This window comes from Diabrotica undecimpunctata, chromosome 3, assembly GCF_040954645.1.
Source record: "Diabrotica undecimpunctata isolate CICGRU chromosome 3, icDiaUnde3, whole genome shotgun sequence".
In the NCBI taxonomy this organism is placed as follows: Eukaryota; Metazoa; Arthropoda; class Insecta; order Coleoptera; family Chrysomelidae; genus Diabrotica; species Diabrotica undecimpunctata.
In genome coordinates, this window is record NC_092805.1 from 83,857,185 (window position 1) to 83,882,691 (window position 25,507).

The 25,507-nt window shown below is 32.8% G+C and overlaps 1 protein-coding gene across 1 annotated transcript in view; it reads right to left on the reverse strand.

Annotated features, from left to right (window-relative positions):
* The window catches only part of LOC140436980 (retinol-binding protein pinta-like), a 93,899-nt gene extending 69,398 nt beyond the window's left edge, over window positions 1-24,501 (reverse strand). The window contains exons 1-2 of the mRNA XM_072526179.1: window positions 24,236-24,501; window positions 21,743-21,932 (exon numbers count right to left, since the gene is read on the reverse strand). The gene's annotated coding sequence lies outside the window, so the exon portion shown is untranslated. The remainder of the gene's footprint in view (window positions 1-21,742; window positions 21,933-24,235) is intronic.
* Between the last annotated feature and the right edge of the window lie 1,006 nt (window positions 24,502-25,507).

The window sequence follows — 25,507 nt, forward strand, 5'->3', positions numbered from 1 at the left end:
CAGGCTACATGGAGTTGATCCGTCGTAGCAGCGTGTTTTCTACATCTCTACTATATTCAGTTCAGTGAACAATGTCATCAAGTGAAAACAATGATGTTATTGCGATGTACTCTTAGTTAGGAAATAAAACAAAATGGAAAAAGTTTAAGGAAACGAAATGATGAGTTAATACTTTTATTTCAATAAACCAAAAAAAAAAAACAAAAATAGAACGTTTGTTGCTGCTATAAAACACGACCGACATCCAGTGAAGTTTAAATAATTATTTTACCAGATGTCAAAAAACTGTTTTTCGAGCTGGTTAAAAAAGTCAGATCTAATGTCCAAACAAAGATACAAATTTCCGAAAAAGTGTTAGTGTTGAAGAAAGGCGGTTAATAAGTCTAAGGTAAACAAATAATGATTACTTTTATTGCTTTAGATATGTATAATTAACAAACTTGATCTAGGTAAACATTAAGTAATTTATTAGAAGGTCTAATGTATTTCTTTGTTAAAAAGGGGCCATGTATTTGACCATTCGTTTCCACTAAAACTATTGTTGGGCTTCCGCGAATGCGCTATAATAGTGTGGTTTGGCCACACATTTTCGACGTAAGGTTTGCTAGGCGAAGGTAAAAGTGTGCTGGTAGTATATTCATTTTCCCCGTGGGTGTACGCAGGTACAGGAGGTGCAGGAAAAGAAGTTGTGCTCAGCGTACTAGCGTGTGTACACGAATTTGCGCTGCTGGTGTGAAAAGGTGAGAATGCAGATAAATGGATGCTGCTAATGTGGAATGTAGCTGATTTTTTATATGTTGCTTTGCACTAAAAGCGGTTCATCTAAAATATCGTCAATAAGATGAGCTACTTGTGTAGCTAACAATGCTATGATACCCAAACCGGGTAAACCTCGTACCGATGTGGAATCACACAGGATAGATCACCCTTAAGGATAGACTCAACGACTTTCTCAAAGTCCACAATATCATCCCAAAATTTCAATATGGATTCCAATCTTGCAAATCAACTCAAAATGTATTAATAGACTTCACACCTAAAGTCACCCAAGCCATCAACGAAAATTTCATCATCATTGCCACTTTTCTAGATGTACAAAAGGCCTTCGATTAGGTCTAGCATGACGGGCTTGTTCGTAGGCTGATTGACATCAGGCTACCCATCCAATTCATTAAAATTATACATTCTTACCTAATGAATTAAACTGTTAAAGTGAGAATAAGTGATCAAGAATCAACCTCTTTCACTCCACGTGCTGGAGTTCCTCAAGGTTCAGTGCTAGCGACCCTGTTGTACATAATATACAACAGCAACATTTCTTATCAAAACATACTAGTTCTCCAAGCAGATGATACTGTCCTCCTTACAACAGAAAACGGTTATTTTCCTAAGAGAACTTTTAGAAGAGCACACACTCTTATAAACGGCGTCGAAGAATGGTGCAATAAGTGGCGAGTTACACTTAACGCTGCAAAAACACAAACCATTGTATTCCGCAGCCCCAAAACATCTGTAAAAGTCGTCGACCGCGATGACGACCAATTTCCCCTGAATTTGATGAGACAAAGGCTCGATATTTCATATGTAACTTTAGATAGGGTCAGAAATCGAGCCCACCTCCTCAAACCAGTTACAGGGGAAATTAGAAAAACACATACAAAAACTCTCGTACACACTTCATTCACATTCATTCGGCCCGTTATGGAGTACAAGTCTAACTTATATTGCCTTCTGAAAGATTATCAGAAGAAAAAACTAATCGCTGCGGAGCACAGGATACTGCGTTGTGTACGCAGAAAACCCTGGGACTTCTCATCCCGTGAAACACATAACACCGCAAATGTTGCCATAATCATCAAGAAAACCAAAACGTCCAACAGGAACTTTACTCTAAGAACTATCAACGCCCAAGACCTACCAACCACCTACCACCCAAGAAACCCTGCTCTTATCTAGGTCACGTTAGAACCCGGAGACCTCAACAGAAAAAACTTCACATTCGGTCCATTCTAATGTAGGCTTGCATTAACGAACTACTGAGCAAATACGCTGACAGCCTTGAAGCTACTCTGCTAGTTTACCGTACCCACCTATAACCCAATCCTTTTCCTTACCCCGGACAGGTTTACTCACTACTCAACTCTACTGATACCTGTCCGTCCCCTGAGAAAATAGCCACAACCGAGGCCTAGCCGTTAACGCAAGCCATCAATAACATCAATTTTAGTGCAGTACACTAGTTCTGAAGATACATGTAGACGTAAAAACGGCTTGCAGAAACAATAGCAACTAGAGACTTGATCTTGTCACATCTAGCTCAAAACACAAACACTACACTCTGGAAAGAACATCACATCCAGACAAGCCTTCCATCTTTGATTCAACTCGGCGACTCCATCTCAACAGCCTCCAAGATGCTCCACTATATACACACACCACTACCGCAGTGTATTTTTCGGTGCTATTCTGCTTTATTACAACACACCCAAAGATAACCTGAAGAGGATCGCAAGATCCTAAACGGGGACCCACATGTTCATCCTACCGAAATAAAGAATCCTCTACCTATCCATCTAAATGAACATTGGAACAAGAATAGATATATCGTGACGACATCGTGTTATCATTTGTGATATTTTATGTTTCTTTGATACGTAAATATAGATCATGAAGCGCGTCTTCTGAAATATGAACTTCATATCGTGTCTTCGTTTCCAAATCATTCAAAAAGTTTTTAAAATGGAATAATATGGTCTTCACTGCATCCCGTTTCCGTTTTACAGTTTATATTTGTTCTTCGGTATTCATGTTTATTACAGTTGTAAATAAAAGATATTATTAAATTATTAGTACAAATTAAAAAAGGCAAAAACAAATTCGTATAATTTTTTTTGAAGCAACGAAATCTAACAAGAACCAGGAAGCAAGAATCAATCAAGCAATATTTACCCACACAGAAACGATTTTTATTTTTTCTAGGAATAAATCTGTAAAGGACTTACCCACTTGGGATACTTTGGCAACCTCGCTTGGCTAGCTTGGCTATTAGCTCGTTCTTAGGGGTTAGACTCGCTTATCAGTACGTTTCTGCAGAAATTCTCCGAATTGTCTGTATTCGCGTAGATCAGATCACTTTTGTTTTAAAACGTTTATTTACACCATAACAGATATCCCTTTGAAGGATCACCATGTTTGATAGCTAGTAAACTGTGTATTTAACTTATTTTTTCGTATTAAAACGTAAACGCTTTGAATTGACTTTATTTACACTTAACGTTGAAATATATTACAATACAACTTTAGGTATGGCGGGCGTTCGGTGTTTAAGTCTGGAATAATTTTGAGGTAATACGCTACTCGCAAGGGTTGGTAAGCTGCGTTGCCGGTGTTCGCAATCTCTAACAACGATGTTTGACTCGTTCTAATAATAGAAGTAAAAGCATGGACGCGAGTCATGGAATCCTGCGAATCCCGTAAACTTACATTTTTTCTGTAGGCATTTATTATGTTAAAAGTAATCTGAATGGATACATTACTTATGGATTTTAATTAAAAATTTCATATAAAATAACAATTGCAGACAATTATAACAATTATCACTTATATTAATATTATTAGGAATATTAACAGAAGTGACAATATTGGTATTATTATAGATGTATCAGCATTTGTTAAAGTTTTCGAAATATGAATTTAATTAAATAATTTAATTCATACCTCTCTGTTGACTTAACACGTTAAGCTCCGGACCATCATGAATTAAGTTTTCTGTCAGACCAGAACATTATTTTAATAATTTTGAAATAAGAATGTGTATAACTAAATATTTCTATTCTAAAATAAAAAAAATACATTTTTTTAAGTAAAAAACAGCATGTACCAACACGGTACACACGGTCTATTTATAATTATTTTTGTAATTTGTTTTAATGTGGACCAATACTTTCTCCCTAAGATATTTTAAGTTTAAAAATACAAAAACAATTTATTTTTCAAAGAACATGTATGAATATTCATAAAACCCTTAACAGACATATATGTGGTAGTAACGGCACATGCCGGACAAAAAGTGTATACTTTTTTGGCATTCTTCATCGCTGACGTTCTTCCTTCACGGTTCGAAAAGTTCTTATAACATACTGAAGACCTTAACCCTTTTCTCTTTCTCGTCTAACGTATGCAGAGTTGTTAAAGTGTTTTCAGAAGTTGTTTGTAGCGTAGTAATCGAGAGATGTTTGCCGGTAAAGATTTGTAGAGAACTATGGAGTTCACAATTGCGGTATTTGTTAGTAATTCCACAGCCAATTTACGATACCACTTTATACTTCGTCGAACAGTGGAATTATATGCAGCCTTTTGATCCAACACATCGATAAAATATTTTGCAGAAGATAGGATAGTCAACAATAGTCGATGGTTTGAGAACAGGTTCACGTTTTGTTTGAACATCTTTCATCAAAGGAATATCTTTGGTCGTTAAAAGCAAAACGAACCGTTTATTTTTCCATTTTCCGATAAAAACTTTTGTATTACTCTGTAGATATTTCATGTCACCTATTTTTAATTTTGCATCGACTACCGCTTTTGGATTATGTTTCCTATTGGCACGTAATGTTTCGACTTAATGGGTTTTCCTAATCTTTAAATCATGGGCCAAGTAAACACTCGTATAAAAATTATCTTCTTCTTCTTCTTCTTCTTCTTACTTTACAAATAGACAAAATGCCTGTTTTACTTCGGTTTTTAGCCTCAATTGACGTTGTCTGACCATCTTTTCCTCGGTCGTTCCAATGATCTTCTTCCATTTGGCGATTTGTCTCTTACTATTCGTACTATTCTATTTTCTTTCATTCTTTCGATGTGTTGATTCCATTCCACTTTTCTTCTTTTGGTCCACGCGTTTATTTCCTCTATACCACATCTCGCTCGTATTTCCTCACTTCTTACTCTGTCTCTTAGAGCTTGGTTTGTTATTTTTCGTAAGACTTTTATTTCTGTTGTTTCCAGTAGTCTTTGTGTTTTCACCGTATCTGTCATTGTTTCCGCTGTGTACGTCATTATCGGTCTTATTGTTGATTTATATATCCTGGTTTTCGTTTCCGTTGTGAGGTATTTGTTTCTCTAGATTGTGTTGTTGAGACATCCTGCTGCTCTGTTTGCCATGTTCACTTGTTTTTGTACTTCTTCTTCCACTTTTCCGTAGCTTAACAGTTTTATTCCCAAGTATTCAGTTTCCATCACTTATTCTATTATTTTGTTATTTACGACTAGTTTACATCGTCTCGGTTCCGCTGATATCACTATCGCTTTAGTTTTCTCTGTTGAGATCTCCAGGTTGTATATGAGCGCCGTATCTTCGAATTCTTTGATTAATCTTTGTAGATTATCTTCACTTTCGACTGTTATTATGGCGTCGTCGGCGTAGCATATTATCCTTATTTCCTTTTCTCCCATTCTATATCCTCTTCTTTTTTTAATTTTCTTTATGATTTCATCCATTATCATATTAAATATTAATGAGCTCAGCGAATCTCCTTGTCTAATGCCTGTTTCATATTTGATAGGTTGCGATAGTTTTCCTTTACATCTTACCATAGCTATGTTATCTTTATATAGACTAAATCCAGTGATATTCCCTTTTCATATAATAAATATATCGCGTCCCGAATTCTCACTCTATCAAACGCTTTCTTCAAATCTATCAGACACATATATGCTGGTTTGTTGTATTCCAGCGACTTTTCTTTTATTTGTCTTATTACAAAAACTGCATCCGTGCATGATCTTCCTGTCCGAAATCGTTGCTGTTCCTCTTGCAGAGATATTCGTTCGTTTATTTTTGTCGCTATTATTCTTGTTGTCAATTTGAGTGTTGTATTTAATAGATTTATTGCTCGACAATTATTGGGGTCTTTTTTATCTCCTTTTTTGAAGAACATCACCATAATCGCTCTCCTTCATTCATCTGGTATTCTATTCGTGGTTATTATTTTATTAATAAGAAGTTGCAGTTGTTGTACAAGGTGATTACCTCCAAATTTTAAGAGTTCATTTGGTATTTGATCTTCTCCTGGTGACTTTCTGTTTTTTAATTTGTTTATTCCTTCTTTCACATCGTTTTGGGAGATTTCGGTCTTTTCCTCAGTTATTATATTTGGCGTTTCTGGTAAAGGTTCTTCGTTTTGTTTTTTTTAAACATTTCTGTCAGGAAGGTTACCCATGTATCCTCTTGTATGTGTTCTATTTCAACTAGTTCTTTCATTTCGCTTCTTTGTTGTCTTATGAAGCGCCATACTTGTTTCTGTTGTCCATAGAAATCCATCTCTAGTCCTTTTGTGAATCTTTCCCAGTAATCTGTTTTTGTTTTTCTTACCATTTGATGTATAAAAATTATCAGTATATAAAGTTCTGCCTGTAACTAGAAGTAGCTGAATAAGTTCGATCACCACTCTGGATGCTAACGACTTTTCAGATGGTTGCATCTCTTTTCTTTTCGACCGTACACTTTTACGACGTACGTATATCCATCTGCGATGCAAAGTTTAAACAAATTGACTCCATATTTGTGCCTTTTTCCAGGAATGTATTGCAAAAAACCAAGTCTACTACGAAATGGCACCATAGTTTCGTCAATACATAACGATTCTCTAGGAGTATACATTTTCTGAAACTTTTAATTTAGTACTTGTACAAGAGGAGAAATTTTGTAGAGTCTGTTTCAAGGTGGGCAGCTCTCGTTATCTGAAATGTGAAAGAAGTTTAATATTATTTCAAATCGACTTCTACTTATTTTACACATTTTAGAAACTTCATTCTTGTAAAGTAAATTGTTACTCCAATAATATCTGAGTTCGGGTTTTCTGTCTAACCCCATCCAAATAATGAGAGCCAAAAATTAAAGCAATTCTTCTCTGTGAATTGGTCTCCAGTTACTCATAAGTGAATTTTTCGCTATTGATTCATTTACAATACTAGCGATCATTGTTTGTTCGGCGTATTTATTAGTTTCAGTAACCAACAAATCTTACACTTTACGGTCGATAAACAGTAGGTAGAAATCTATTGGATTGTGGTCAGTAAGTTTTGCATTTTCTTCCTGATTTATTCCTGAAGTAAAGGATAGTTCGAACTTATTGAAATCATCTGGATTTGGCACATCGCTACATGTTATTTTATTTTTTGATACAACATCGTCAATAACAGCTTCCAGGCTAACGTTTGCAGATTTAGCTTTTTCTACAAAACAAAAAAAAAATATACTACAAACAGAAATTGTGTGTTTCTAAATAACTTACCTATCCTTCTTGTATCAGGCTTCTTTTGGTTAGAACTAGGACCTGCAGTATATTCTTTGCAATTTTGTGTTTGTTTGCAAATTTTAGGTTTTTTTTCTACGAGACTCATATTCACTACTGCATGAGTTTGAAGAACCATCAGTAACATTTTCATTGTACACTGGATCGACATCGGAATCATAAAACGTACTTTCAGGCATACTGATATCACTAAAGTCACTGTCCTCGGCAATAATTCATAAGTAACCGTTTTAGCAGCTTCACTAATCCCATGTGGAATCAATTCGGCGTCACTTCCACTACTGATTTCCATTTTTTTTAATTGAAAAGCGAAAACACTTTCGAATCTTGTATGATAAGCGCTGTCATAATAAAAATACAAGTTGTTATTCTTATTAAGGGCGCCTACGAATGTAAAAAAATCATACACATTAATGATCATAAAATAATCATATAATTATACACAAGAAGTTTTATTTCTAAGTATTTTTTTTAAACTATGGCAAACAGCCAACCACTGCAATTATTCCTTTTACCTTGTAAAAAAATATGAAATGAAATCTAAAGATTGATCTGTAAATAAAACTGTATCTCAGTCATTTTTACTCCAATCTTAATATTCTCAATACCATTCTAAAACTGGAATGTACCGGCTTCGTGGTCATGATATAGTACATTACATTGTACAGTTTCAACGAATATTCGTTGCAAACAGCAAAAAGCTACAAAATAGTTGAAGTCCTCCAATGAATTTTGACTAACCGACGTTTTCATTTTGAATTCCAGGGGAAAACAAGTAGATCAACAAAAAACCAGAAGAAGTACTCTCGTTAGTACTCTTCAACATATACACCAATAACCAACCGATTCGTAATACGTCAAAAACATTCTATAAAAAAAATCTTCTCAATCTAGTAGTCTTCTTTACATAAAGTACGGATAAGCTTGAATCGTTATCAACATACTACAGGGAAAGTCAGCTGCACCCAAATGCACAAAAAACGGAAAATGCCCTTTTTCATCTCAACAACAGCGAAGCTACAACAAACCTTAATATTCAATGGAATGGAGTCACATTGTCACATTGTCCATTTCCCAAGTACCTCGGAGTAACGCTAGATAAAACATTGAGCTTTAAGCAGCACATTAAAAATAATAAAGCTAAGACCCAAGCTAGAAATAATGTGCTACAAAGACTAACATTATCCAGAAGGGGAGCTAAGCCGTCTAATACGAACAACAACGCTAGCACTCTGCCTCTTAACAGCAAAATATGCCTGCCCCGTTTGGGAGCGATCAATACACGCTTATAAAATACACATTGTGATAAATGAGATATGCGGACTGATTACCGGCTACCTGAAACCAACAAGAGTTAAACACCTTTACTCATTGTCAAGCGTAGCCCCCCTAGTTATAAGAAGGAAAACTCATAGCATGGCACAACAAACTAAACAGATGAATGAACATTTCCATCCCCAATTCGGCCATATTCCTGTACATAAACGACTTAAATCTAGATGCTAATTCATTGACAAGTCGAAATTTTATACAACGTAAAAGCAAAGAAATCCACAATATGGGAAGAGCAGCAAACTGGATATATCCCAAAAACTTGACTGGCAAAGATGGAAAACACTGCATAGACTAAGTACAGGTATCGGAAGATCCAAACAAAATATGGTAGCCTGGGGATTCATTGAGGGAGATGACAGCTGTGCATACAGTGTAATTCAATCAATGGTACGCCTACTGCTGTGTCGTCTCGTAAACTGTGAGCAAGTAACTGTGTGATGTGATGCAGACTTATTTGGAATGCAATGACGAACTATACTTGTAAGCTTTAGCTTATGTCAACCACTGGTTAAACGAAATATGAAAGTTGTATTGTTTTAAATGGATTAAAGAAAGCCTACATCCATTTTTAAGATTTTGATCAAATTTATATTTATAAATATAACAGTCATGTTTTTTAAAAATATTTTTTATATCTCTAATGCAATATTAATATTTTTATAATAAAAATGTCATTCCTTGTTTAAACAAAACATAAATGCAACTCACATTAACAAAACATATTTATTTATTTTATGTAGTTTGGAACGTAATCTTTTAAACACCAACTTAATTTTATTTAATTTTTAAAACGAGTTTGTATATCGGAAAAACGGTAGATAGGTACCTACCTAATTGTAAACTAAATTATGATGCATCTAGGTACATGACTCGTGACCTTGAAGCATTTGCGTGATTGTTTAATATGTATTATTATATGATATTATAATATAGTAATATTTGTATATGTAGGTACACCGAATTTCACAAAATATAGTTAAATGCACTTATACTTTCTGCTGCCTATCCATATGCTGCCATATGATACTAAATTCAATTTGGAGATAGCTGATAAACAAAAGAAAACCAACAAAATCTATTTATACGCTAAATAAAACAATTTACAGAAAAAGGAAATAAACAACAAAACTAAATTATTAGTAGAAAATACGATACCAATATGGTCTTATTCAATTGAAAACTGTGTATTACAAAAAACATGAAAGTAAAATAATTGTTATTGAAATAAAAGTATTAAGAAAAATACGACGAAATGCCAGAAAAAACGGAATCAGAAATCAATACTGTTACGTTTTTCTGTGGGTTCAAGAATACGGTGAAGTAAACGTGGTTTAACAAATTTGATCTAACTCACTTAACTATAAAAAAAAACTGACTTAATAACAAATATCTCATTAACAATTATTAAAAATATGCTAATAATTTCTCCTAATAATACGCGTATCGCTTAAAAACACAATTATCTAATTACTGTCTATTCAAAGGAGCCGAGCAGTTTATATAGGTACACGAACATCTGTTCTAGAGTTCCAGCGAAGGTACGAGTGCCGAATCAGCACTTTAGTACAAAATTCCAGAAAAATACAGATAGGAGTTCGAGAACTTTGCTGACAAAGTGGTTAATCCGACTTCTATGTTACGTCAGTGCCGCAATTAGAGCATTATGACTATATATATATATATATATATATATATATATATATATATATATATATATATACATCTAGCGGTTCATGTAAGCTCCGTTCTAAAACGGTATTATACTAACTCCAGTAGAATATACACCGTGTATTTTATTATCTGAGTAGCGGTTTATGTAGACTCCGACCAACACGTAGGATTAAGTGGACTCCACAAAAGGATAAACCATTTGTGGGATCCGTATTTACGATATTGCATATACTTCTAAACTCCTGCGATGTTGCCAATAATTGTATTAGTAGTAGATTTTCAAATTTTACAGCAGGTACATTCTGGAACTGGAAATTTATTTAAATATCCATTAATTTAATCATGGAGGAATTTGAGGACTATTTGACTAATTTATGTAGTTAAATATAAATTGTTAACCGACATATACCTTTATTTTACTTTTTAGTTTTAATAAACAATGCGGTAATTTATATTACTTGTTTTATATATTTTTAAACATAAGAAAGTGTCTATTATAAACGTGGAAAAGTTAAGTTTCCATTTTTATTAATTAGTATTTTTTATTAAAAGGCATTGTCACTAAAACATTTAGTTCATAAATGTACGTACATCGGATAGAGTAATCGTGTAACAGTTTATGAAAGTAGAAGCCCCTTCGGTAGGACTATAATGCTTGTTTTCCTATTAATATAATTAAAGAAAACTCAAACAACAGGAAGATCTTTGTAATTTTTGGATTCCTGCAGTTTATGACATGCAATGTTTGTTTTATAGCGTAGTTGAATTTAAACTACAATAATTTATAAATCTATCTTTAATAACATACTTTTTTACTGCCTAATTTCAATAGATATGTCGATTTTTAATTAAAATATTTAATGCATTAAAGTCGCGTAGAGATTTTCACTAAACATTTAATTTTAAAGCTATTATTCTAATAGTCCAAAAAAAAGTATAAAAGTCTAGGGAATTCAATATCCCACTATGGATTTGTTTTATAGATTATCGTAAAGCGTTCGACAGAGTCAAATGGATACACTTATGACTGATACTAAAAGAATTAGGTGTACAACAACACCTAATTTTGCTTATAACTGAACTGTACGAACACACTACTGGACCATTTAAACTAACATTAAAAGAAGATTGAAAATCAAAACGAAATATAAGTATCTGGGAAAAATTTCTCAAACGATATTAATATTAAAAGGGACTTTAAAGAGCATCTGATAAAGCATGCTAAACCTTAAGGCGACTAAACCACACAAAATGGTTATTTGAGAAAAATTATAGCTCGTTCCAGAAAGAATTGTAAATATAAACATTAATGTAGATTAAGAAGAAACGCTGAAGAAAAAAACAGTAGCGGTTAGCCTAAATAAAGAAAGGCAAAAAGAAGATGTAATTTGATGTTTTGAAAAAATCTGATCCGAAAACTGTATGAAAAACATCTCATAGTATAGACATAGAGCGCGGCGGTGCCTCTGCCGTCTGGCGGCCTATATCGGAAACTTTTACTACCATTTGACTATTTGTGTACAATTTTGTGTATGGTTAAGTGGCACACCACAAAAAGTGTTTTTATTTTCTCTTTTGTTCAACAATTAAAATGTATTGCTATACTTCTAGATGTTCCAATACAATAAAGGATAATAAACATAAAGCACAGGGTAAAAATTTTTATTATTTTCTATGCGCTAGTTATTATAAACACATAAGCTATACTACAATTAAAAACTATGACCACTATGAAAAATATACGGTAGACTATGACTACATTTGTGCTTTAGAACTATAGTAAGAACAAGATAAAAATCTAAATTCCTTCATAATTATATTAACGAGAAGTTTATAAAACTTTTGTTCGTTATCAGTAAGAGAAAGCGCATTTCAGAATATATTATGAAAAATGTTGTTGATATTACAATATCAGATGATAGGAATACAAAAATAAAAAACAACTTACCTTTTCAAAACAACAATCAATCACTTCATTTTATCACGAAAAATTTAAAAATTGCAATGTAATTGAACCCATTTTGCGAGCTATAGTTACATTGATACTTATGTGGCAATTAGCTGTAAAGTCATTAGTCTTTCGCGTCGTATCATATTTTCCTAATATTTTTGTAGGCAAGCGGTTTAGTTTGTGTAATATAATATCCCCAATTCGTCTCATAATATTTAGTTTTCAAAACAGCTGTTAATAATTCGTTCACATTTTTTAAAGCTCTTTGCAATACATTTGAAAATAAGTCGACAGTAAGTTCTGCCATGGTATTTCATAGTTTTATTCTTATGATTATATCAGTGTTTGTTTAAAATCTATAAATAACTAGTTTAATGTTTTTTTTGTATTCCCAACATTTCTAATTAACTGCCTAATAGTCAATAATTGATTATTCACTCAATCGTTCCAGGTGTATTAGAAAAAATATTGTATATCCTAATAATTAATAGATATATAGCTTATATATAGCTTATATCGCTATAGTTTGTGCAGTACATTTTATTATCCCTTTTGTGTATGGTATGCTTTTCAGCAAGTTGGTACTTGCTCTTACTTCTAAATTGACAGATCAGCTGTTTAACTGCCTGTACTGAACTTTCTTCTTCATTTTGCAAATATATATAAAAATTAATAAAACTCTGACATACCGTTAATTAAAATATTGGATACCCTATACTATTCAATCAACGGAAATACTAAGATCACACGGGGAGAATCTGTCCCTATCTAATTAGCCTTTTTCGGTCCATCTTTGGACATAGGCCTTCCCAATCCTTTTCCATTCTTCTCTGTCTGTCGGTATAGTCATCCACCTAGAGCCCACGTGCTTCTTGATATCATCTGCCCATCTCATTTGGGGCCTTCCTCTGCTTCGTTTATATTCCCACGGTCTCCAACTTATAAGAATTTTGTTCCATCGGTCTTCTTTTTGTCTTATATTGTGCCCGGCAAATCTCCATTTCAATTTTGCAACTTCTTGTCTAACATCCCTCACTTTTGTTTTCTCTCTTATCCACTCGTTTCCCTTTTTATCCATTAGTCTTATGTGCAACATTTGTCTTTCCATTGCTCTTCGGGTTTTTATGGATGTCCATGTTTGCTTTTGTAAATGTCCACGTTTGAGAACCATAAGTTAGAACAGGGAGTACGCATTGATTGTATACTTTAGTCTTAAGATGCTGTGGATATCTTTTGTTTTTAAGAATGTAGCTTAGTTTGCCAAATGCCGCCCATGCCAGTCTAACTCGTCTTTTTATCTCTGCTGTTTGGTTTTCTTTGTTACGTTTTATAGTTTGACCCAGATATATATAATCCTGAACTTGTTCTACTTCATCTTGTCCGATCCTCATTGTGATGTTTTCATCTGTATTTGTTATAATTTTGGTCTTGCTGTAATTCATAATAAGGCCTATCTTTCCAGCTTCTACGTCCAGTTCTTTCATCATTTCAAATAATTTTTCTCATTTATCTGTTATCAATGCGATGTCATCAGCGTATATTAGATGGTTCACGCGTTGTCCACAAATTTTTATACCTTTTTCTTCCCATTCTAATCTTTTAAAAATATCTGTCAGAGCCTGATTGAAAAGTTTCGGTGATATTGTGTCTCACGCCTCTATTTATTTGTATTGATTTTGTTTATTCATATCCTTTAATTGTTGTTTTGGCTTCCTTATATATATTGGCTATTAGTTCCGTATATCTGTGGTCAATTCTGCTGTTAATCAAAGAACTTTTCACTGCCCAATGTTCGACACTGTCGAAAGCCTTTTCGAAATCTATAAAAGCTATATATAGAGGAATATGGTATTCATTTGCTCGTTCTATAAGTATTTGCATACTTAGTAAATGGTCACTTTTGCTGAATCCCTTTCTAAAACCAGCTTGTTGGGTATCCATCGAATTTTGTCGTCAATCTATTGGTTAAAATTTTTGTTGGGAGTTTATACATTACATTGAGGAGTGTTATGAGACGGTAGTTTTTTATGTCTGCTTTATCCCCTTTCTTGTGTAGGATAATGGTTACGGATTCCTTCCAGTTGTTTGGGATTCTTTTTTCTTTTAATATCTTGTTAAAAAGGGAATGTAGAGTGTTAATTACCACTTTTCCACCATATTTCAGCATATCTGCAGTTATTCCATCTTTTCCAGGCGATTTGTTGTTTTTCATTTCTTTCAATGCCTTCTTTATTTCTGATTTGCTTATTTCTGGCTATAGCTCTGAGTTGACATTTTTTACTTTAGCCTTAAGTTGGTTTTTAATTGTTTCTGGTGGTTCCTTTTTTGTTTTGTATAGTTCTGAGTAGAAATGGTGGATAATATTTATAATGTCATCTTTAATGTTTGTTTCTAGTCCGTTTTCATCTTTTATTTTGTTTATTTCACACTTACCTAATTTCGGTCTTAAGCATTTCATATTTTTGTTGTTTTGTATTACCTTTTCTATTTTTATTTCTTGTTCTTTTCTCTTATTTTCTCTTATCATTCTGCTTATTGTTTTATTGATTTCTACATATTCTATAGCGTCCTTCTTTTATCCATAAGCTTCTTTGTTTCTGTTGATATATAGTTGTTCTTTTTTAGATCCTTTTTTGCTATTTCTTTTCCTGAAGTAATCATCGTTGCTGTAAGTATGTTGTCTATTTCATCTATATCTTTGTCATCACTGTCTAATTTTTAAGTAAGTTGTTCTTTTAATAGGTCTTTGTATATCTCTTTATATTGCCCTAGTTTGTTTCTATCTACTAGATCCCAGTTTTTAATTATTTTTCTTTTCATTTCATAGTTACCGTCAATACTAATTTTTGCTCTGACCAACCAGTGATCGCTACCTGTTGTGAATCTGTTAAGAACTGTTACATCTTTAATGATATATCGTTCCGTGGACAGTATGTAGTCGATCTCATTTTTTGTGGATCCATTAGGGCTGATCCATGTCCACTTTCGTTGGGGCTTCTTTTTGTAAAAGGAGTTCATTGCGTATAGATGCTTTTCTTCTAGGTAGTTCATCAAAGTAGCACCTCTATCATTTCTCTGACCATACCCGAAATCTCCTATGTTAGTTTCTTCCTTGTTTAGTTTTCTACCCAGTTTGGCATTGAAATCTCGAATTACTAGTATAAGACGATTTTTATGTTCTTCCATAGCCTTTGATATATCTTCATAAAATAGTTCGATATCTTCGTCATCATAAGCTGTCATGGGGGCATATACCTGGATAATTTTAATTGATGTTCTTCTTATTTTAAGTATGACATAGGCTGTATTCGGGTTTCTTCTTTTCGTCGAGTTTCTGATAGGCCTATGATATCTCATTTTATGTTTGTTAATTCTTCTTCCAATTCATGTACTTTTTCATCCGTAGACATTGATCTAATATTGTATGTCCCTATTGACAGGTTGACGGATTTTTTTGATTTATGTTGTGTTCGTCTTAGTGGGTTTTTGTTTTTATCTATCAAAAGCGAATTATTGCGTCTCCCAGATACCGCGAGGCAGACCTTTGAGGTGTGGGATAATATTATGGGTTATTTCTGGTTTCATCATAATTTACACCGAAATTACTAACAAGAGAGTTCTCTTACTTCCACATGTTCAAATTGATATATAGTACCAACAGATGCTAGTTACCATCAGTACTAATAAAATGAAAACTATCAAATTAATGTCAATTTCATTGAATAATCAAAACAATCGAATATATATACCAAAACAACACAATAAAAGTAAAAGTAGAAGAAGAACTAACCGACCCTATTGAAGCTGGTAATGGGATAAGACAGGGAGATTTAATGAGTCCTCTATTGTTCAACCGGATTATGGATGAAATATTAAAAAAGTAAGAAATAAAAGAGGATACCAAATGGGAGAAAAACAAATTAAAATAATCTGCTATGCAGACGACGCAATACTATTCTTTCAAAGTGAAGATGATTTACAACGTATGCTACACCAATTTCATATAACCGCCAGAAAATTTAACATGTTAATTTCCTCAAAAGAGACAAAATGCATGGTTACAACAGCAAGTTTACTAATATGTTAATTGGAGTTTTAAGGTCAGATAATAGAACAAGTGATGGAGTTTTAATATCTAGGTATCATATTATCTAGCTACGGAAAGCTCGAAACTTAAGTGGAAGATCCACTGAATAGAGCAAACAGAGCCGCAGGCTGCCTAAATGAAACAATATGAAGAAATAAAAATATCGGGAAAGAAACCAAAGGCAGAATTTACAAAACAGTTATCAAACCAATAATGACATACGCAGCAGAAACAATACCTGACACAGAGAGAACAAAAAGGATGTTAGAAACAACAGAGATAAAAACACTTAGAAAAATTGATGGTAAGACACTATGGGACAGAGCTAGAAGTACAGATATAAGATGTAGATACAAGGTGAAGAACATCAAGAACTGGTTAAGAAATAAAAGAGTAGAATGGAAAGATCATATAAGCCGAATGACAACAAATGGAGTAGTAGACATGGCAAGAGACGGTTACCCAATAGGAAGACGATCAGTAAGAAGACCACGAAAACCATGGAACGGCAACTTACTGGAGACACATTGAAAAACAGACAGAGTCATGTCTATATAAAAAGAAGAAGAAGAAGAAGAAAAAGATACACAGGATTGACAGGATAAACAATAAAATAGCTGCAAGAAAGAGAAAATGAATCAGTCATATTAATGTAGAATAGCAGAGGACAGAGTATTTGTCATAGCCTTAGACAAGTGTCCAATTGAAAAAAGACCACAGGTCGTTCAAAAAAGACGGAACTCTAGAAAGAAAATAGAATAGATTTAAAAAAAAAATAAAAGCATAAACATGCCTTTTCCTACTCTTATAATATTGAAACTACGCAAATAGAACCTTGAATTAAAATGTAACCTTTGATATCTGTGATAAATTCATCACCTGAACAATGGCGCCGATGTATGAAGTTGAAATTTTTTACACCTATTTTAACTGTTAATTTTTTTATTATCTATATATGAGTTACGAACGATACCACAAACCTATTTATTTACCACAAACAGGCTCTTTAATACCTTAAATTATTACTATACAAATCTGATTCGAAATATCGTCAAAAAGTAATACACGGCATGTAAAATTTAAATTTTCAATAAAAAGTAAAATATTAGGCATTACTTATGGGGTTCAAAGAACGAGCCTTTACGAAAATTTAAGTACTAAGAAGATCACCACAATCGGGCATACCCAGGGTAATGATTAAATAATTAATCGGCTAATTCTTCAGTCACCCCTTTAATATGATTTTGTTAAATTGGTCCTTTTTAGGACCAACTATTCTAATAACATATGTTTATAACTGTTAAGGGTATATCTAGAGATCAAGAAACTTTGCTTTACTTAAACTTATCAGACATATGCGCTAAACACGAATCTGACTTATTTATAGTGCAGGAAACACATATAGGGCCTAACGTAGGGTATTTGGTATAAAGCTTATCGCTGAAAACCACATTATAATTATAGACATGCTATCTCTGTCGGAAAAAAAAGCAAAGAATAACTCAAAGTAAGAAAGGACAACACCAGTCAGCTTTCAGAGAACCTTTCAACGATGTTGAGCTTGGATCCACCATTTACATATTTAATGAAAAATAATACAACTACCGACATTGAGGATCTGAGCACAAAGCTTATTACGAAATCTAGACCAAAAACACCACAATGGCTTATCCGGATGATGAACAACTGTATTCAAATTATGGAAACACCCAAAATCTAGAGACAAGCCAAAGTTGTTACTTCGCTTAAACCTGGCAAAAACTCCAACGAACACAAAAACTATCGGCCAATATTTTTATTTTATCAGCTATTTAAAATACTTTTGCACAAGATCGTTAATATGATTTCACCGATATTTTAAGAAAAGCTCAAATTAAAAGACAAAAGTGGCTATAGATAGGGAAGATCATGTACATTACAAATGCTAAATCTTACCCAACACATCAAAGACGGGTACGAAAAATATCGGGTATCAGGGGTGGTATTTTTCAATCTAAATGCCGCTTACGACACCTTAAATTACCAAATATTTCTCGAAAAACTATATGATATTCCCTTAGATAACAAACTCACTTATATTATTTGCGTATGCCTACACAAGAGAATATTTTTTGTATCACTCAATGTTAAGAATAGCAGATGAAGAACGGTCTCGCTTGGGGTAGCATAAAAGCACCTACACTGTATAACATTTACCCAAACGATCAACTTATACCAGTAGATAATAGGACTAATATTATAAAGACGATACACCTATTATTGCACAATAAAAATAAACTATGAATCAATTTTCAGCCAAAACCCCTGAAAAACTCATGTGCGCTCCTCAATTTCCCTAACATAGACGCTTTCACAAACTGAACATCCAATAATGTCATGAAATTGTTGAACTGTAGACTTCCTATAAATTTCTTGAAAATAGTTTGTATCCCACGGGATCAGTCACAGATCATTGTTTAAAACTAAAAGGTAAATTGAGGACCAGAAATAATATTCTTCGCAAGCTTGTCAGCTAAAAATGAGGCGTACGTCCTTCCGCCTTTAAAACATAGACGCTTGCACTATATGCTTCTGCTGCCGAATATACCTTGATAGACAAATTAACCATTCTTTCGTTTTGTGCACAACACTACTACCCATTTTAACACAAAAATATCTATTGCAGCACTTAACCATATTTATTTTGAGATAACCTTCTATCGAGATATAGTATACGAGATATCGAGTATACAAATAAGACCAGAACTAAAATAATAAAAAAGCTTTATACAAGATATCGCAGAAGAGTAGATGAAATAAAAGTAGTTTTTATTAATCGGGTGCTTACATAAAACGTACAAAGACATACTCACGTAAACAAAATACATTACGAAATTCATCGAAAAACATCGAATTCGGCATTGAACTAATAAATTATATTAAATAAAAAAACAATATTTCTAAAAATGCAGAAAAAATAAAATTTTCTATGCAAGCGAACATTCCATTAAATAATAAGCCGAAATCCTTTTGTATCTATATACCTGTTTTTTAAAGAACCAGTTACCTTTTAGTACGTAGTTATACCAGGTAATAAGATATCCTCTGTTACACAGTGTAATGCATATGACATTACACTGTCTACAAATAGTAGATAAAAAGAAGGAGCCCATATAAACCGTTCAGGGTATATGTTGAAAATATACGGTATAATCGCACAGTTGCCAAACTCTCAGAGCTTACTTAAACCGATAAACGTATGGTTCAAATATACAATGAAAAAGATCTGAACGACCCCTATAATATATACTCGTGAACTAAACGATATACATTTATGATACAGGGGTATTTACGGGCTCCAAAAAATTTTTATAAATTATTAAACTCTACATGTTGATGAATCGACAGAACCAATATTATGGAATGGTCAAGTGAGCTCCGTATATCGGTATCCACTTGACCACGGAGCTCAATTAAACCTGAATTTTAACATGGGCGGAGTCCACTTTATGCCGTAGATATATATATATATATATATATATATATATATATATCTATATATATATATACATATATATATATATATATATATATATATATATATATATACATATATCTTTTATATATATATATATATATATATATATAAAAGATATATATATATACATATATATATATATATATATATATATATACATATATCTTTTATATATATATATATATATATATATATATATATATATATATATATATATATATATATTCTCAAATCTGTATATTATAATATTGGAGTCAGATAGTACAGGTAAAAATTAATAATGATTTATAGATTGAACCGATACCACAGTATATTGCTTAAAAAGAATTATAATTCTTTTTAAGCAATATACTGTGCCGATACCTTCGATTGAATCCGTATGCTGTCACCGATACAATAATTAATACAATAATTAATAAATAGTATAACCTGTTAAATCCTTCTAAAACTTTTTTGTGGCATGTTTTCACTGAATATTTTATACGTAAGAATAAACCACAATTAATTGTAAAAACATTACATTATGGCAAGGGCAAGCAATACAATAAAAGACTACAATTTATGGTTGTGTTACTCACAAAGGAGAATATTAACTAGGAGATGCGCTTTGCTAAACAAAACCACGTGATTCGTACCATGGTTACTGCATAACCCATAGACAATAAAACCCACCACAAAACTAGTTTTCAATGTTTTGCAGATTTTTCTTAAATTCGGCAAACGCGCATCTGTCGTTATTTAATACATCACTGCTGCCTTCTACTAAATGACACGTGAACGTATTTTCTCATCTATTAAGTGATAGCCGAACTAATTTCTCACTATCAAAATGCCAACTTATTACGGTAACATCAACAAAATCCCTAGTTTGCAGCTATTAATTATAATTTTATCTTTAGGTACAGTTAATTTAAATATTACGGCAGTATGGATAACGAAAATTTACTTAAAATAGAGGTTTTTGGATAGTTAATTATTTAACTTTGTTATTTAGTACCTAAGTTCAAAAATGATTTCACAATATCAATTTTTAGGCATGTTACCACGTAAGTTATGGCATGGATTCATTTAAGTACAGATATGAAAAAATAACTGCTTCCTTTGGAAATTTTAACTAGATATCATTAAAATAGAAAATTTACAGTTTACGTACATAATCATAAGTTGAAGATTTGTTTTGAAATAGTATCGATAACTGTACCTAAAAATTATATAAATTTTAACATTGTGACATACCACCTTAAGGTATGTAACTACTAATCTACAAACCCATGGAAGATTTTTAACAAGTCATTTGACCCAGCATGAATCACACATAAAACAATACTACAACAACTTTAGAAACTATGTCGTCACTTCTTATCAGAACATGTGAGTCACAGATTAGACATTTCTATACGGCATTTAAAACTTAGGTAGGTCATATAAAAATAATGACTTGCGACCTAATTTTGTACAAAAGTAAGGGAATTTTTTTTTATCTTCGGAAAACTTTTACCTCATCTTCCGTAATTTGACACAGCACGGCATTCATACACAAAGTTTCGAATCTGTATATAGATTAATATTTTTTCAACACCGTACATCTTGGCTGGGACAGGGGTGAAAAATCTAAGACGCAACCCATAATTTGAATCCCCATGCTTTGTGTACCGATAAGAATTGGCGGCATAGTTTCTAAAGTTGTTCTTACATTTGTAGTATTGATTTATATGTGATTCATGATTGGTTAAATGACCCATTAAAAATGTCCCATGGGCTTGTAGTCTATACAGAAAACTAACACACATCAGGTATATTTAACTTAACATTCAAATCATCAGAGAAACAATAAAAAGAGGATAATAAAATAATTATTATCTGACCTTGGTTAGTTCTCTTACGTAACCTGTCTTCACTGTACGAAACTTTATTCCACTTGGTATAATCACTTCCCAAGATCACTTCATTGAAGCAGCGTCAGTATCTTATTTATTTTAAACATGGTGCGTATGTACGTTCGAAAAAATCCGCTGCCCCAATGATGTAAAGAGACTCTAAAATCAGCCGTTGAAGCTGTAAATAATCAAGAAATGACTATATACATACCATCAATAATTTATAAGATTCTCAAAGTAACCTTATAACTAGTTAAACGTCAAAGAGGTACCGCAAGTTCAACCATGGGTATACCTACTGCTATACCTTACGAAGAAGAAAGAAAGCAAGCAGAAAACATACAAATATAAAAATAGGCATTTGGCTTCTCCAAGAAAGAAGTGTTACTTATAGGTCGTTATGTGGATGAGAATAAGAGCGAGACCCCATTCAAGGATGGTATATCACGTGATGATTATTTCATGTGATTTAAAAGAAGATTTAGTATCAGTCAGAAAAAGTAATAAATAGTGGAAGTAGCAAGAAAAAGGAGTGTATACCCATTCATTATCGGGGATAACTTTACTCTGTCAAAAGAAATTAATGAAGGTATTTATCCATCAGCTATCTTCAATATAGATAAAACTAGTTCTTGTTTAGATCCAAACAGAATAAAAGTTGACCCAAAATGAACAGCTGCCCATAGAGTAACTATTGAGATTGGGAAGAAAATATTATTGTATTTAGAGGAAAGAATATGTTGGACTGATGGCTCGCAAAAAAGGATGAGAAATATGCCGGGATAACATATTCGGCCACAAAAAAAATGGCCAAATGGAAGCTGAAACGTTTCAAAATTATTACATAATCAATTTTTTTAGAAACATAAGCCAAGACCGACCTGCTATTCTAATTTACGATAGAAATAACTCTCATCATTTTGGCATCTCATTTGTTCAAATGGCAAGACAAGAAACATACACATTTCTAAACTTCCTCCCTCACCAGCTACATCCTTTAACCGATGGACCTAAGTGAGTTCAGGCCTTTAAAAATAAAACGGGAGATGGAACTCATTAAGTGGCAGCGAAAGAATTATGGATATGTTTCCCAGATCTGTGTTTGCTTATATAATGTTTAACATTTAGATTCCAAACTTGGATTTCAAGAGGCTGAAATTCTTTCATTTTGCGACCCCGTAATATCCATTAAAAATTATGAACCACAAGTATACAAACATTGTTGAACTTTTTAAGGAGGTCAGACAGAAGTAGCTGCATCCACTTATAATGCAGCAGATCAACTACAAACAGACGTAGTACCCAGAACAACCACAGTCGTAAACGAAGTCAGTGTGTCTGAAGGCGGAGCCTCAACCATCGGTAGAAAACGTTTGAAGAATTGCTGCTGGAGCAAATAAAATAAACATCAAAAACTACTACCGGAAGAAAAAGAATTTGCGCTGGTGCCGAAGTGATCACTTCAGAAGATGCAGTTGCTAAACTGGAACAATTCCATAACCAAAGTCGGAAAAAGAGAATATTCGGAGAAAAAATAAAAACAAGCAGGAAAAGTCGACGAAATAGAAATTCTTATTTAAATAAAACAGTAGTGATGGCGACAGTAATGAAAGTAAACAAAGCCTTTCAAGCAATTCTACCATAGATGAAATGAAAGAAAAAAATGCAGAAATTAAGTTTCTCAATCAAATGCAGATAGACTTAACCAAAATAAACGTGGCTGATTGAATTTTAATTAAATTTAATAAGAAGAAACAGGTTAAAGCGTATGTAGATTAGCTAACAGAAAAAGAACCACGCCCAGAGGCAAAATGTTGTCAGCGAATTAGTAAGACATCTACATTTCATTGGCCTGTTATAGAAGATAAAAGCGTAATCAATGAATATGGGATTTTTATGCACTTACCCTTTCGTACCATAAATGCAAAGAGGAAAAAGTATTTAACGTTACATTTGATACATCGAATATCGGTTAAGTAATGTATTGCAAATATTTGTTTTGTAGCACATATCAGGACTAATTATTTACTCTTACCCCGGAAAATTGGCTTACACTTTGACAGTAAGAATGTGCCTCAGATTACACTTACTCTACACCACTGGGGAGGGGTAAAAGTAGCTCATGGACTACAAAAATAAAAAAGTAAAAAAAATTGTTAAGTGTGATTCGCTCGTATGTTGTTCTCGCTCTCTGTGTAGCAGTTAGTTGTTAATGTCTCTTCAGTACACTTAATAAAAAAGTCAGAGTTAGAGACATATTTTTTAAACAGGGACTACTGAAATTCACGGTTTCACTGACCCCGGTATACCTTACAAAATTCCTCTGCGGAGAATATGACTACTTTTGAATTTTGTTTTGATTCTGTCGAAACGACTCCTATATAGAAAATTAGTTTTTTCCAAAAACTATCTTACTAGAAACGTAAAAATATTGCATGATCTGCGAAAAAAATATTTATTAGAATATTTACCAGTACATACCTGACATTAATTGGCTATTATAACAATTTTCTTTACATAATTTTACACACAATTCGTGTATTTATAAACTATATTTACAACCATGGTACTTCTCATGTGAATAATACTGTAAATAACATTAATACAAACAAATAATATCAATAAACAAGCTTCAAATAGACTGTTCGATCGATGTAAAGTAACTAACTTGACATTTCACAACGATAAATATGGAAATTGGCACCGTACCAATCATTACTTTCAACTTTGTTTCTCGAGGTTTTATGTATAATATTTTCATGTAATTTATGGGTATGTATAAGTAATTATTAAATAAATAAAATACAGTTTCTTGACCCTAAAGTATTTCCAGAAAAAAAATCCCAAACAAAAAAAGTTTTCTACTCCGGATTTTTAGTCACATATTTAAACACGAGATGTCAGCCTAGTATAGAGATTTAATTTAAATTTGTTTTTGTTAAATACGTATTAATAATAAATTATTGACGACATCAGGTGGAAAAATTTTAGGGATATTTTATAGATTTTTTTTGTATATTTAGACAAATTTTACTAAATTTGTAGTTTTCAAAGGTGTTAATATACAGTGACTATGTAAAGGTTGGGATAAATTTGTTAAACGCTTGATTTATAGCCATTGGGTAAAAAAAGTTCAGACAGGTCGATTTTTTTTTCAGTTGCGCATTTTTTGCTGGACTCAAATTTTTGATGAGGTCGTCACTGTTCGAGTTATGACGTCATTATTATTTTTTTAATAGTAATACCACAGAATAAATAACAATCATAATGCCCACTCTCAGATGCCGGCTTTGAAGTTTGTCAGCACACGATGGCCATATTTTAAACGAAACAGACTCGAATTGAGAAATTTGTGACAAGCTACGACAGAAGTGTAATTTAAATTTTTAGAGATTTACAATTTAGTAAATTTGAAATAATTTAATCTATTCTTCAACTAAAAGTACGAATAAAATAGTGCATATTATGTCTATGGTTGCCGTAAATAAATAAAACCGGGTTAATTTTTCTATGTACACAAGATAAAATTTCACTGAACAGCACTGGTTCCGTTTAAAACATGGCTAATTCCGTCTGCGCGAACGAGATGCGTGTATCTTGACAAGCAGAGTGGGCATTCTAATTGTTTATTATTCTGTGGTAATACCTTTTGACACTATTATCGTGCATCTTTTTCATCGAGTTAGAATCTATGGAGAAGCTATGAGCATATTAACGTGTGTATTAAAAACGGCGTAGGTAGGCGTGGCTAAT